Source organism: Balaenoptera borealis, assembly GCF_965194805.1.
Source record: "Balaenoptera borealis genome assembly, chromosome: 15".
Classification (NCBI taxonomy): domain Eukaryota; kingdom Metazoa; phylum Chordata; class Mammalia; order Artiodactyla; family Balaenopteridae; genus Balaenoptera; species Balaenoptera borealis.
This window is the reverse complement of record NC_138871.1, coordinates 4,252,929-4,267,078: the sequence shown is the minus strand read 5'-3', so window position 1 is coordinate 4,267,078 and position 14,150 is coordinate 4,252,929. Positions and strand designations below refer to the sequence as shown.

Below are 14,150 nucleotides of genomic sequence, written 5' to 3'. Positions count from 1 at the left end.
GCTCTGAATCCCCTCTCCTCGCGCACCAGGAAACAAAGAGGCAAGAAAAAGTCTCTTGCCTCTTCGGCAGCTGCAGACTTTTTCCCGGACTTCCTCCCGGCCAGCTGTGGTGCACTAACCCCTTCAGGCTGTGTTCACACCGCCAACCCCAGTCCTCTCCCTGCGATCCGACTGCAGCCCGAGCCTCAGCTCCCAGCCCCGCCCGCCCCGGCGGCTGAGCAGACAAGCCTCTCGGGCTGGTGAGCGCTGCTCGGCGCCGAGCCTCCGTGCGGGAGTCTCTCCGCTTTGCCCTCCGCACCCCTGTGGCTGCGCTCTCCTCCGCGGCTCCGAAGCTTCCCCCCTCTGCCACCCGCAGTCTCCGCCCGCGAAGGGGCTTCTAGTGCGTGGACACCTTTCCTCCTTCACAGCTCCCTCCCACTGACGCAGGTCCCGTCCCTATTCTTTTGTCTCTGTTATTTCTTTTTTCTTTTGCCCCAGCCAAGTACGTGGGGAGTTTCTTGCCTTTTGGGAGGTCTGACGTTTTCTGCCAGCGTTCAGTGGGTGTTCTGTAGGAGCAGTTCCACGTGTAGATGTATTTCTACTGTATCTGTGGGAAGGAAGGTGATCTCCGCGTCTTACTCTTCCGCCATCTTCTTCTCTCCCCCCCACCATTATTGTGGAACTATTTCAATTCTGTAAATGTTTGCTTTATATATTTTGTGGCCCTGTAGCTTGGTGCATATATGTGTATATATATAATATAATATATAACTTTTATATATATAACATAATATATAATTGTACTATATTATATATAATATAATATGTAGTTGAATCTAATATACAGAATGGTTATATCTTCTTGATAGATAGAGTCTTGTATCAATATGTTATGTTCATATTGGTCACTTTTAACAGTATTTGACTTAAAGTATATTTTGTATGATATTAATACAGCTACTCTAGCTTTTTGTTGCTATTTGCGTGAAATATCTTTTTCCATTCTTTCACTTTCAACTTATTTGTATCTAAAGTGAGTTTCTTGTAGACAGTGTATTGTTAGATAGCTGTATTTAATTGGTGTGTTTAATCCATTTATATTTAAAATGATTATTGATAAGGAAGGACTTCTGCCATTTTGTTATTTGCTTTTTATATGTCATATCTTTTTTATTACTCAGTTCCTCTAATACTGCCTGCTTCTTTGTGTGTTTGATTCTTTATGTGTGTGTGTTTGTGTTTGTGTGTGTATGCTTTCCCCTCCTCATTTCTTTTTCTGTATGTTTTTACATTATGTTCTTAGTGGTTAACCTGGGGATTACATTTAAAACTCTAAATTTATAACAATCCAACTTAAATTGACAATAGCTTCAATAGCATTTATAAACTCTTCTTCAACACAGTTCTTCCCTCTCTCCCTTTATGCTGTTGTTGTTACAAATTATATCTTTATATACTGTGTGGCCATTGACATAGATTTATATTTTTTTATGATTTGTGTTTTAAATTATATGAAAACAAAAATGAGATTTAAACAAAAAATTTCAATACTTCTGGCTTTTATCTTTACCAATGCAATTATCTTTACTAGTGTTCTTTATTTCTTTGTATGGCTTTGGGTTACTACCTAGCATCTTTTTATCCTGAAGGACTCCTTTTTGTATTTCTTGCAGAGTAGACCTGCTACCAACAAACTTCCTAGATTTGTCTAGGGATGTCTTAGTTTCTCCTTCATTTTTAAAGCATCATTTTATTGGATGTTGAATTCTTGGTTGACAGGTTTTTTCTTTTTTCTTCCTTTCATCACTTCAAATATGTCATCCCATTGCTTTCTGGCCCCCATGGTTTCTGATGATGCTGGGCTCTTGACCTTATTGAGAACCCCTTTTAAGTGACAAGTTGCTTCTCACCTACTGGTTTCAAGATTCTCTCTTTGCCTTTGTCTTTAAATGATTTGAATAAAATGTATTCAGTGTGGATCATTTTGAGTTTATCTTACTTGGAGTTCTTTTAGCTATTTGAATGTATAGATTTATGTCTTTCACCAAAATGCAGCCATTATTTTTTTAATGTCCCATCTATCCCTTTCTCTTTCTCTCCCTCTTCTGAAACTTCTATAGTGTGAATGTTGATACACTTTATGATGTCTCACAGGTCCTTTAGACTCTTTTTATTTCTCTACATTCATGTTCTTTCTGCTTCTCAGACCCAATACGTTCAATTGTCTTATGTCTAAGTTTACTGATTCTTCTTCTGCCTGCTCCAATCTGCTGTTGAAACACTAGTAAAATTTCCATTTCAGCAATTGTACTTTTAAGCTCCAGTATGTTTCAGCTTTTTCTATTTCATTTCCTTTTTCTAATTTCTTTATTTTATAGATATAGTGCTTGAATGGGTGAACTGATTCTTGAATCTCTCTAGTACATCATTTACCAGACCATCACTCCTAGTTCTATACTTTCTCAACTCTATAGTATCTATCTTGCAAAAACCACATAAGTTATTTATACCCATGGGAGAGATAATCCTTCAGTGGTGGTGAAGTGTGATAAGTGCTATGACAGAGGCATGCCAGGTGCTATGGCAGCCTCAGGGAAAGGACATGATTTGGTCAGGGGGTGAAATGTCATGGAGACTTCTGGAGCATGTGCCACAGTTACTGACATTTGTAGGACAAGCAGGTGGGCAGTGGGCTCAGGAAGAGGAAACAGATGGGAAAGATTTGTAAAACAGTATGAAATACTTAGTATGACACATAGTTCAGTACTCGTGATGGGTGGAGGACTTGTGAAGCAGGATGTGTTATCCATTTGCAGCCATAGTGTAATGAGCTGGTATGCCCTCCTTTTTTAAAAAAAAAATTTATTTATTAATTTATTATTTATTTTTGGCTGTGTTGGGTCTTTGTTGCTGTGCACGGGCTTTCTCTAGTTGTGGCAAGAAGGGGCTACTCTTCATTGTGGTGCGCAGGCTTCTCACTGCGGTGGCTTCTCTTGTTGCGGAGCATGCGCTCTAGGTGCTCAGGATTCAGTAGTTGTGGCACGCGGGCTCAGTAGTTGTGGCTTGTGGGCTCAATAGTTGTGGCACACGGGCTTAGTTGCTCCGTGGCTTGTGGGATCTTCCCAGACCAGGGCTCGAACCCATGTCCCCTGCTTTGGCAGGCAGATTCTTAACTGCTGCGCCACCAGGGAAGCCCTGGTATGCCCTCTTAAGGAGCTGGGATATGATCCTAAAGGCACTGGAAAGATTTTTCTGGACTAGATTTTTTTCTGCCAAAAAAATGAGCTGGTAGCATTGTGAACAGAGAAGAGGACACCATGGGCACAGTTAGGCTGGAAGCAGTGGAAGAGTCAGGACATCATTAAACAGGTCAAACGAAGTTCTAGCTCTATTTAGGGGAGTGGCATGGATGGAGGAGAGACATGAATTTTACACTTAATTTAGGAGGCTGAATCCATGTGACTTAGTGACCAATTAGATGTGCCAAATTAATGAGGTACCCAATGCCTCCCAAATTTGTGACTGTGAGGCGAATAATAGGAGCATATAAGAAGCCTTACATTTCACAAGGGAAAATGATGAGTTCAATTTTGGACCTACTATTTCTGAATTTCCAAGGGACATTCAAGAAAACTTTATTAGTTGATTTTTCAATTATAGTACAAATACTTTTCAGGGTATCTGGGGCACAGAAAGTTTAGACCATTAACATACATGTAGAATCATTTAATACAAAGTCTTTGTTTCCTAAACTATTAGAAGATAAATTTTAAAAACAAAAACAACAAAAAACATTCTATGAAGTTTTTTGGTTTTGGTTTTGGTTTGTTTTTTGGCCTGGCCAAGTACGAAACCAAACCAAACCAAACCAACAATTTTTTGCAAAACATATATGTATGAAAGGGTTTATATTGAGACTACATAAGAAACTCATGTACATCAATGATAAGAAGGAAAATAACCCAATAAAAACCAAAATTTGAACTGTTTACTAAAGAAGATGAAAAGGGAGCCAGTAAGCACATAAAAGTACATCTCACCATCTCTAGTCATCAATGAAATGCAAATTAAACCAGAATATTATACTGATATGTACCCACAAGAATGAACAAAGTTCAAAAGACTGACAAGGCCAGGTATTGATGAAGATGTGAAGCAGCTGGAATACTCTCCTATTGTCAGGAGGAATGCAAAATGGTACTACTGCTTTGGAAATCAGTTTGACAGTATTGTAGAAAGTTAAATGTTGTTCTACCATGTGCCCTGGCAATCCTACTTCCAGACATCTACCCGAGACAAATGAAAGCACATGTCCACATAAGTACTGAATACTTCTATACAATGTAAGTAATGGCAATATTCATAATAACCCCTAACAACTCAAAATATTCATCAATAGTGCTTTACTACTCAACAATAAAAATAATAACAAAGCATTAATACATGCAACAACAAGGCTGGATCTCAAAAATAATGTGCGAAGTGAAAAATGTAAAGCTAAGACTACATACTTGTCTTAGCCTGTTTAAGCTGCTATAACAAAATACAACCAACTAGGTGACTTATAAAGAACAGAAATTTATTTCTTACAGTTTGGGGGGCTGGAAGTCCAAGATCAGGTGCCAGCCTGGTTGGGTTGCAGTGAAGGTCCTCTTCTGGGATGCAGACTTCCCACCTTTTGCTGTGTCCTAACATGGTAGAAGGGGCTAGGAAACCCTGTGGGATCTCTTATATAAGGTCACTAATCCCATTCGTGAAGGCTCCACCCTCATGATGCATGCACATCTGAAAGGCCCCGACTCCTAATACTATCATCACTGGGGGTTAGGATTGGTCAGGTCCTAACAACACTATATAATTCCATTTATGTGAAATTCTAGGAAAGGCAAAAGTATAGTGACATAAAGCAGATCAATGGTGGCCTGGGCTGTGTGGTCAGGGGAGAGAATTGATTAAAAAGGCCACGAGGAAACTCTTCAGTGGCCATGGGACAACTTTATGTCTTCATTGTAGTGGTGGTTATGTGACTGCAAGCAACTGCCAAAATTCACCAAATGTGGATGGATTTATTATATGTAGTTGATGCCTCAATACAGCTGAAAATTAAAAAATAATCTCAATTATAGAATGAAGTGAATATGAATGCATTTAATAAATATCTTTATAAATAAGCACTTGTTAAAAATAATAATTCATCATAATATTGATATTACTTTTGCTCTGCAATCTCATTTTGGCTTAATTTGGTCTTTTAGTAGAATCTGTTTACCAACAGAAGTTGTACACTCATAGAAAATGTGAAGCAGCCCCACAAGAACCTTATTTTTACTTAATTTTTGTGAGATAATATTCCCAGGAGCCCTCATCTTCACTCGTTCAGTGGTGGCTGGGGATATGGAAACTCTTCCTGGCACAGAGTTGTTTTTTTCATGCCACTTTAAAATAGCAGTGCGGACAGCAGTAATGTCTCTTTCTATCACCCACAAATGGTTAGTGCCACATCCTGAAAAGAACTGTCCCACTTGGGGTTTTAATTGTAACTGTAACCCTCTCTACAGTGGCTCAAATGCATCGTTTGAAATGTGGCAGAGCTAACTGTTTGCGCTGTGGCCACTTTACCTCTGTGATGCATTAAAAGGTGTAATCCAACTGAAATGTAAATCACTGTTCTTGAAAACAAATTACAAATAGAGATAGCAGGACTTCAGAGTAGCTTTAAGCTTCAAAGGACCCATCCAAGACCTATTTCTTTCAGGTCTAAATTGCAGCCACACTGTTTTCAAGGGTAATAGGAGGTTGCTGAGGCACTCTGATTACAAGGTGATGGTAAACAATGCTTTTAAGCACAGTGCCCGAATAGAAGAACACACAACATTAATCACTTGGATTCAAAAACACAAGAGGAAAGAGTGGTTTCCCTATGTGCTGTAGCTGTAACTAACCCCTGCAGATGGCCCGCACTGGGATCCCTTGTTAGAACCCTATTTCTTATTCCTTAATAATCATCATATGGCCAATCCTAATTGCTAGTCTATTGCAAAAAAGAAAAAAAAATGATGAATTTTGTTTTGTTCATGACTATGATGAGCTATTATTATTCTTACTATTATCTCTGACTTTGACTTCTCCTTTTCCTTGGTAGAAGGTGATAAGGACTGAGGCCTGAGATCATAGGTCTCAGGGGATGAAAAGGTACCTGAAAGTTTTCCAAATCTGGGGCTGCCATGCTTGGTGAGCTGAATGAGTAGGCCTAGACTGTGAATTTTTCTAAACTCTGAATCCAGGCCTGAGCTTACCACAGCTGGTGTTTAGGTCTGATGGGCATGCAGATGACTGAATGACACAAGACAAGAATCTTCTGGTTGGTTGGCTTGGATTCATTTTTCACAGAATTGCTTATATAATATTTACACCTCTAGAAAATATCATTTATACTTTACTTCTCCCATATTTAAATAAACCTGGAGACAGAGATAATTATTCTATACCCACTTGGTAGATCAACTACCTCAAAAATATGCAAATCAAGTCTCTTCCCTCCCCTTATTAAGAACTTTAAACTCTTTCATTAGAAATATTTCCTTAGGAGAATTCCCTGGTGGTCCAGTGGTTAAGAATCCATGCTTCCCTGCAGGGGGCATGGATTCCATCCCTGGTCAGGGAACTAAGATCCCACATGCTGTGTGGCATGGCCAAAACGTTAAAAGAAATATTTCCTTAGTTGATCATCCAAAGTCCTCAGTGATATGTCCTTCTCAGCATCACTTGCCCTACAAAAGCTCACCCCAGTTGATACTAGTTTTCAATAAATCTCTGAGTTTTTCCACCTTTCTTAAATTTATTCTTCCTAAAATACTATTTATCAAATTGCCTGTCTTAGGCCCATTGAATGCCTGTCTGTCCATCCATCCAACCATCCATCCATCCTTCCTTCCATCCATCCATCTTTTCATCCATTAGATAATCACTTACTAAAGGGTGAAAGCTTGGTACTGCAGATGAGAATTGACATAAAAAAAAAAAAAAACATTGACGCAATACTCAACATGCTCAAGGTCTAGCTGGAGAGGACAGGCTGGAGAAAAAACACAGTCTTAGCCCATTGCAACAAGTGTAGTGGCAAAAATTTGTATTCAGAACAATGATAGTACATGGAGTCATCCCAGCCTAGTATCTGGTATTTCATTGCAGTTACTTAACTAGGTCACTGCTCACTCTACCGAACAGTGATCCTCACAGTATCCTGTGAACGCTTCCTGAGGGCTTATGAAATGTGGATGTTAGGAATGTGGATGAATCACTGTGTGATGTCAAGACCTCCACCTCTAGCAGACACTTATCAGCTATGAAGGTATCTCGAAACTTCTAAATTCACCAGACACGGAGTGAAGAACTTTGGTGTGAACTAGATCAGGTCACATGAGCAAATGGCATCTCTGCCCATGAACATGAGGCACAGCTGTGCCCCTTGAATGCTCCGAGGGCAGCAGGGAGGGCTGTGGTGCCAGGCTGCCTAAGAAAGATACTAAAAAATAAAGAAGGAAGGGAGGGAGGGAGGGCAGAGATAGCTAGAACCCTAACTCTAAAGCTATCTTCCTCTATGACCTTGAGTAAATTAGTCTCCCTTCCTGAATCTAAGTTTCAGGAAGACTTATTGGAAGAGATTGAGCTATATTATTTCTCAGATTCTATCTATTCCAACACACTATTAGCTAAGAAGTTTCTGGAAGCTTCGAGCAATTTCAGCAATATTATTTTTATGAGAATAATTAAAATATATCTCTCTCTTATATATAGATACATACCTCTATATCTATCTATCTCTGTATCTATCTATCTATCTAGATATAAATACAATAAGATTTTAAATGCATGGTACTGCCCCCAGATGAGCACCATTTCCTACAGGTTTTATGACCATCTTCTCAGTGGCCTATGTTTTTAAAAATTTAAATGTGTGAGCATCTTCTTTCTTTGTGATATAAACTTTGTTGAGTCCACTCTTCATGCTAGAAATGATTAGAGTAGCTTTGATTCTGTAGTTTGAATCCTACTGCCTGCAACCTATAGCAGAGAAATGGTATGAGAGATAAGGTATAATTAGATTTCCTCCCAGTGTATTTTAGTCTTTGTTGCTGAATAAGATATGGCGTAGTACTGTATGTGGGGATTGATGATAATTTAATGGCAATTCGGTGTGACTATTTTTAAAGGACTAAACCAGTTGAACATTAACACGTAAGAATCATATCACACTTAGCGTCTCTGAAGCCAACGTCTACACAACTGAGGGTGCTCTGGCTGTCTTATAGAAAAAGGAAATCACTTGTATCTAACTGCGGCTTATTTGAATGAGTGCCTTTAATTAGATTTTTATAACTGCGATCTTATTTTTCTTAAATAAGATGTAACTAACTTGAATAGTGTTATTTTGTTAGACTTACAAGTTGGATGTCTGGATGATTGCTTGTTCAAACCCACTTGTGAGGATAAAAGGGGCCTATTTTAAAATATGCATGGGGAATAGGCATTAACCATGGACCTTCCCAGGCAAGCTGGTACGTGTGGCCATCTGACTCATATGAGGCTTAGATATTTGAGGCAGAGAATTGCAAATGATTTAGTAGGCAAAAATCTCTCTACTCACACTCTCTGGTATATTCTAATTTTGAGATTTATGTCACTTAGAAATGGAGACTCTGGCTAGCTTTTGAGAATTCCATTAAGTTGTAGTTTCAAGTATACTAATAATATCAATTTATTTCATAAATACAATTTGTGACTTGAGAAATATATCCTGGAACAGAAATATTCACCTTTGATTATACAACCTAGCTCATGTTGTCCCAAAATAAGAACAAAAATGAAAGGCATGTTTACAAAGTTCAACTCAACATTTTAACTGGATTCAAACCTAAAAACAAAAATATACCTGCACCATAATTTCTACATACTACTTAAAATAATGCTTTATGATCATAAATTTTGGCCAAGTGTCCATTACTTATTTATTTTTTTACAAAGATTTAGTAGAATAAATGTAAAAATACTCTGGCATGTCTTATTCAATTGTGACTTTTATCCAGAAGTAACCATTTTCCCCTTCTCCATGACCTAAGTACTTTGAAAAGTATCAAATTTGTCTTGTAATGATCAAAGTATTCAATAATGTACACAAATGAAAGGTAGCTTCAGTTTCATTACAAATTCAGTTCAATCACAAAGGCAGCTGACAGTACAAATTTGTAACAAATTGGGCAATTCAAGAAGCTATATTAATGAATGCTATGAAACACAGGGATCGTTTGTGTAAATGGAGTTGAAAAATACACCTGTTGTTTCCCGTTAGTGATAATAATCATATAGCCAGGCCATAGAATAAGGTCTGCTTTCTCGGTCTATGCCCATTAGGAAACAACCCTTCATTGTTACTTTGCATGTGGAGAGGGCCTGCAGATGGTAGGGCGACAGGAAACGGAGCTGTGGGAATCATTTAGTGCAACCCTATACTCAGACAGGTGCCACCTGTAGACATTTTAATTGATCTCATTTGTTAGTTATACCTGCAAATCACACTGTGATCATCCCTGGACAAGGAATGGAAACCAGAAATTGTCACAGACCGAAGATAGCAGACCAAGTCCCCAAATGGACCAGCCATATAGATTTACTGGCTTAGTTTCACAACAGTACATTAGATTGAAATTAGATACCTGGAAAAATCCAAATTACATGAGGCCTCTTGTTTCTTTATATCACACTGACAGAAAACATGGTTTAATATTCTACTGCAGCCGAGGCTGCATATCATATCTTAAGATGTGTAAGTGTGTGTGTGTGTGTGTGTGTGTAAGAGAAAGGAACTTTTGAAGTTGTAAAAGGGTCCTCCTGTTATAGTGCATAGCGAACATCACTGTGGTACAGTAAAGATAATGCTTACCCAAATTCTTGTTAGAAAGTACCACTTTGCATCTGGTCACGACCATCCAGTATCTGTAATGATGGAAAGATATGGGTCAAGAATAAAGAGGCATTCAAAGGTGGAAGATTTCAAGGGTGTCCCAGCCTAGGTGGTGGTGGGGTGGGAGAGGTCCGCTTTTCTGTGTTTCTTTAATGAATCACTCAGGAATAGTTAACCCTCATAAGGTCTCTGAATGAGGATACTGCTTAGGGATTATGTATAATTTCAGCAGAAAGTCCATTACAAAAACAAACAAGCAAAAAACCCCCCCAAACTAACTTTCACTCAGCATAAAAAAACCTATTCTGTCTTTTCAAGCCCAGGAACTTTTCTAGGTCCTCAACAGCGACAGTGTTGCCTGGACCCTGCAGCAGTCAATGGAGATACATCCCCTTAAAGTCAGCCCAAAGCACCAGCATCTCTGCTGGCTGGGACTTTAGTTAACTGGGGGCCAAACCAAAACCCACTTTAGCTTGAATGTAGTGAATTGATGTGAAACAAAGTCCATTTTCATCTGCATTAGTAAGAATTACAGTAAACATCATGAAATCGGTGTTACTAAATGCTCTAAAGTATTTTGCTGTGATCACACTTAACAATGACTATTTCCTAGAAAAATATCAATGTAACTGGCATATGAAAAATTGCTAAATTTATGCCAAGTAAAAGACAAACAAAATATGTTCTTTTGATCAAAACTGAACTTGCAATTATCACTTTATCATGTTATCATTTGTCTCTTTAATCCTTAATTTATGTAGTAAAGTGTTCCATTTGACTTTTGAAGTTTTCCCTTTTTTTTTAAAGACAAGTTAACTGTATTTATAAGTGAGATAAGAACAACATGTAAACATTCAGAAAATATAATTAAAAATAATAAAAACTGTGAGGTGAGAAGCCGTGGCAGATGCTATTGCTTAAAATGTGTGAAAAATCTACTAACAGATATTCCTCAGATCAATGATTCTTAACCTTTTAGGGGCACGGGGTTCTTGAACAAGCTTATTAAACACTCATCCCCAAACTGAAATCAACACACTTTGTTTTACAGGATTATACGTCTGGAAATTGATTCCCTTCCCATTCAGTATATTAAAACAATCTTTACTCTTGTCTTCCCTGAGCAATTTCTTGGCCTTTTCTGAAAGAATCTGAAATTAGCCCACAGTAGGCAAATGAACCAAAATTAATTTTCGTTCTGCTCACGTGTAACTTTCAACGAAGAGGCTGCTATAATTTAGTGGGAAGCTGTATTTGAAAACTGGGGAGTGGTCTCTGATAAGGAAGTGACCTTTAGCGTCATTGTCAGTTTAAATATTTTGTTCTAACAGCCGCAAGTGCCGAAACACCTCAGCTGGGAAGGTTTTGTAGCAGCAGATTGAATGAAATCTCCTCTAGCTTAAGTTGCCACGTAAGAATAAGGTCTGAACCCGCTAAGTCTATTCAAGTTGAAGGCATGAGGCGTAATTTCTTGTGTCTGCAAATTCATTAGATTATAAAGCTTATGTTGCATCTCTGGACACTGTGCGGAGATTCTGCCAAGTAGATTCACAGTGAACATCCCAAGGTGTTGAGTGAGCTGCCTCCTTCTTAGAAATGGTTCTTGGTTTGTTACTCTGCCCGGGTGGAAAACGACCCTGGGGCTCCAGGTAGCCGTGCCAACCATGCTTCCCATGAAGAACTGGGTGTCCGCTTGATTCCTGTTGACAGAAGCTCTGGCATGTCCAGGAGCACTGAATCCCCAGGTGGAGGAGGTGCGCTATGAGGGGACAGGCTGGAGACAGCCAGGCACGTGAAGAAGGCATGAGCCCTCGGTCAAGCTCCGATCGTGCCCTCTCTTGCCTCCTTGCCACCCTCCTCCCATGCACACCTCTACACTCATCAGGAGTCCCCTACAGCGAGAAGGAAAAAAGTGGAATCTGAGTTACAGGTGGCTATCTACACTGGGAAGAGGGTTTAAGGGTGTTAAAACCCTGTTCATACGTGAAAAAAACAATGCAGAATGAAAATCCTCCCCACGGGCAGAACTCCCAATAGTTTATCTTACACGGCAAGGAGAGAGCTGAAATATGGATTGATGCTAATTTATACAATGGGGCAAATTGTTTGGCTGGATGGTCGGGGATTCGAAATGAGCAATAGTTGTGAATTGACAATGAACAGGTATGCGGATAGAAAGCTAGGAACAGACTGCAGATGTGAGAATATGTGTGCCTGATGTGAATGCTAATCAAAAGGCTCCCGCTGCAAAAAAAGTCTCCTCAGTATCAGAGGACGTGTTAGCCCAGCCGTGGGTGTCAGACAGCCTCCTGCCACAGCAGTGTCTGCCCACTTGTCCATCATGGTGCAGACGGGAGCTATGGAGACCTGGACGATCAATGAGGAACTGGGGCTGCTGCTCTGCCGTGGGGTAGCAAGTCCTGGGGACGGAGCATAGGTGAGCTCCTGGGGCTCCTTCTGTGCTGACGTTATTCAGAGAGGAAGTTAATGGGAGAGGACTGTGATCCTACAGCAAAGACACCACCAAGGAGTCACATGCCTCCAACATGAAACTGGATGACCCCAGGGGGTGAAGAAGTCTAACCAGCTGCTTTGTTGGTTAAAGACAAAATGAGGTTGGTAGTGAAAGAAGGAAGTCGTATGTACCAGCCATGACCATCTGGGAAACAAAGAGTTTAGTGTTTATCTGTATGTCCTCTCTCTCTCTCTCTGCATATGTAGATATACATGTGTATATGAATTACACACATATTACATATATCATTATATCATAGTATATTTAAATATATTAAATAACAAATACATATTATTATATATTCTATAATACATTATTATATATTATATATAAATTATGTGTGTGTGTGTGTGTGTGTGTGTGTGTATATATATATATATATATATATATATATATATATATATATATATATATATATATATAAACTTGGGTGTGTTGGCAGTAGTTAAATTATTAAATTTTGTCCAAATATTACAGAATTCCAGGATGTGATTCCAGCTTAATAAGATGAAGGATATGCATTGGCAGGAATCCTGTGTTTGGAGCTGGATGCAATAACTGACAACACTGTCTCCCACTGAGAAAGGTAGGAGTGTACTTCCACTTCTGCAAGGGACAGTTTTACACTCTTGAGTGCGTATCCTTTCGTTTGGAAGTCTTACTAACGGAAGAAGAATGTGGCTATTAGGCCACAAAAGAAGTATTTTGTGCACGTATTTTCATCCTTGTAGGCACTGAACACACAAACCCCAATTATAGGCAGTGATGGTGGGATCTAGTACCTGCTTCACTGCAGGATAAACCAGGGAGATGCCCACCTTCCCAGCCCCTGACAGCCCAGGCAGGACAAAGGCATGTGACCCAAGCTTAGCCAAACCTCCTTCCACAGAGGTGAAATTTCAGATACTGACCCGAGGGTATGGAGACAGTTTAAAAGATATTCATAGTACTGGTGTCCTGTTCTACAGCCATGAATCTCAGGCATTGACAACATTCTAACCAGATTGCTACGATGGCATCAACTTGACTGTGGTTTCTGCCATCTAGCCTAACTTTTGTTTACCTGATTTTTTTTTAAAAGCTGTTCTGCAGTGTTTGTAGGGAATCTTCAGATACTGTCTGTAGAGAAATGAGAATGTTTACTCACCTTCAAGTAGGAAAAGGCACTTCCATGATGATCAGGTCACTTTTATACTCTTTCAGTATTTTTTCTTCCTTCCTTCCTTCCTCCCTCCCTCCCTCCCTCCCTCTCTCCCTTCCTTCTTCCTTCCTTCCTTCCTTCCTTCTCTCCCCCACTCCCTTTTCCCCTCCCTCTCTCCCCCTCTTTCTTTCTTATACATACATACTTAAGGCATGGATTATTTTATTCACATAACATTTAACAAGACCATATTTCATTAGCTTAAATATCTTTCTTACGTATTTCTCTTATACATTATCAGGGTCAACAGCCCCTAATTTTCAACATTAATTTAACGCTGATGACTTTTTTGATTGTGGTAATTTCTTGAGTAAATCCAGGATTGTTTTCTCAGGAAATCTGACCTTATATCAAGGAACCTCCATTTCTGCCTTTGTCATCTCCGGCAAAACCTCCATTTCTACCTTTGTCATCTTTGTCCGAACTTGTCTACATTTTTATTTCTTTACCAATGAAATGGGAATAGAAAATGCATTTCAAAGAATGTGATAAAT

The 14,150-nt window shown here is 39.2% G+C and overlaps 1 protein-coding gene across 9 annotated transcripts in view; it reads left to right on the top strand.

Moving 5' to 3' along the window:
• TMEM182 (transmembrane protein 182) overlaps window positions 1-14,150 on the top strand; it is a 464,198-nt gene that overhangs the window by 273,566 nt on the left and 176,482 nt on the right. For 7 of the 9 annotated variants that reach the window (XR_014234936.1, XR_014234937.1, XR_014234940.1 and 4 more), the window contains exon 6: window positions 12,933-13,041. The exons of the other annotated variants lie outside the window; for them this stretch is intronic. The gene's annotated coding sequence lies outside the window, so the exon portion shown is untranslated. The remainder of the gene's footprint in view (window positions 1-12,932; window positions 13,042-14,150) is intronic. 9 annotated transcript variants of the gene reach the window in all.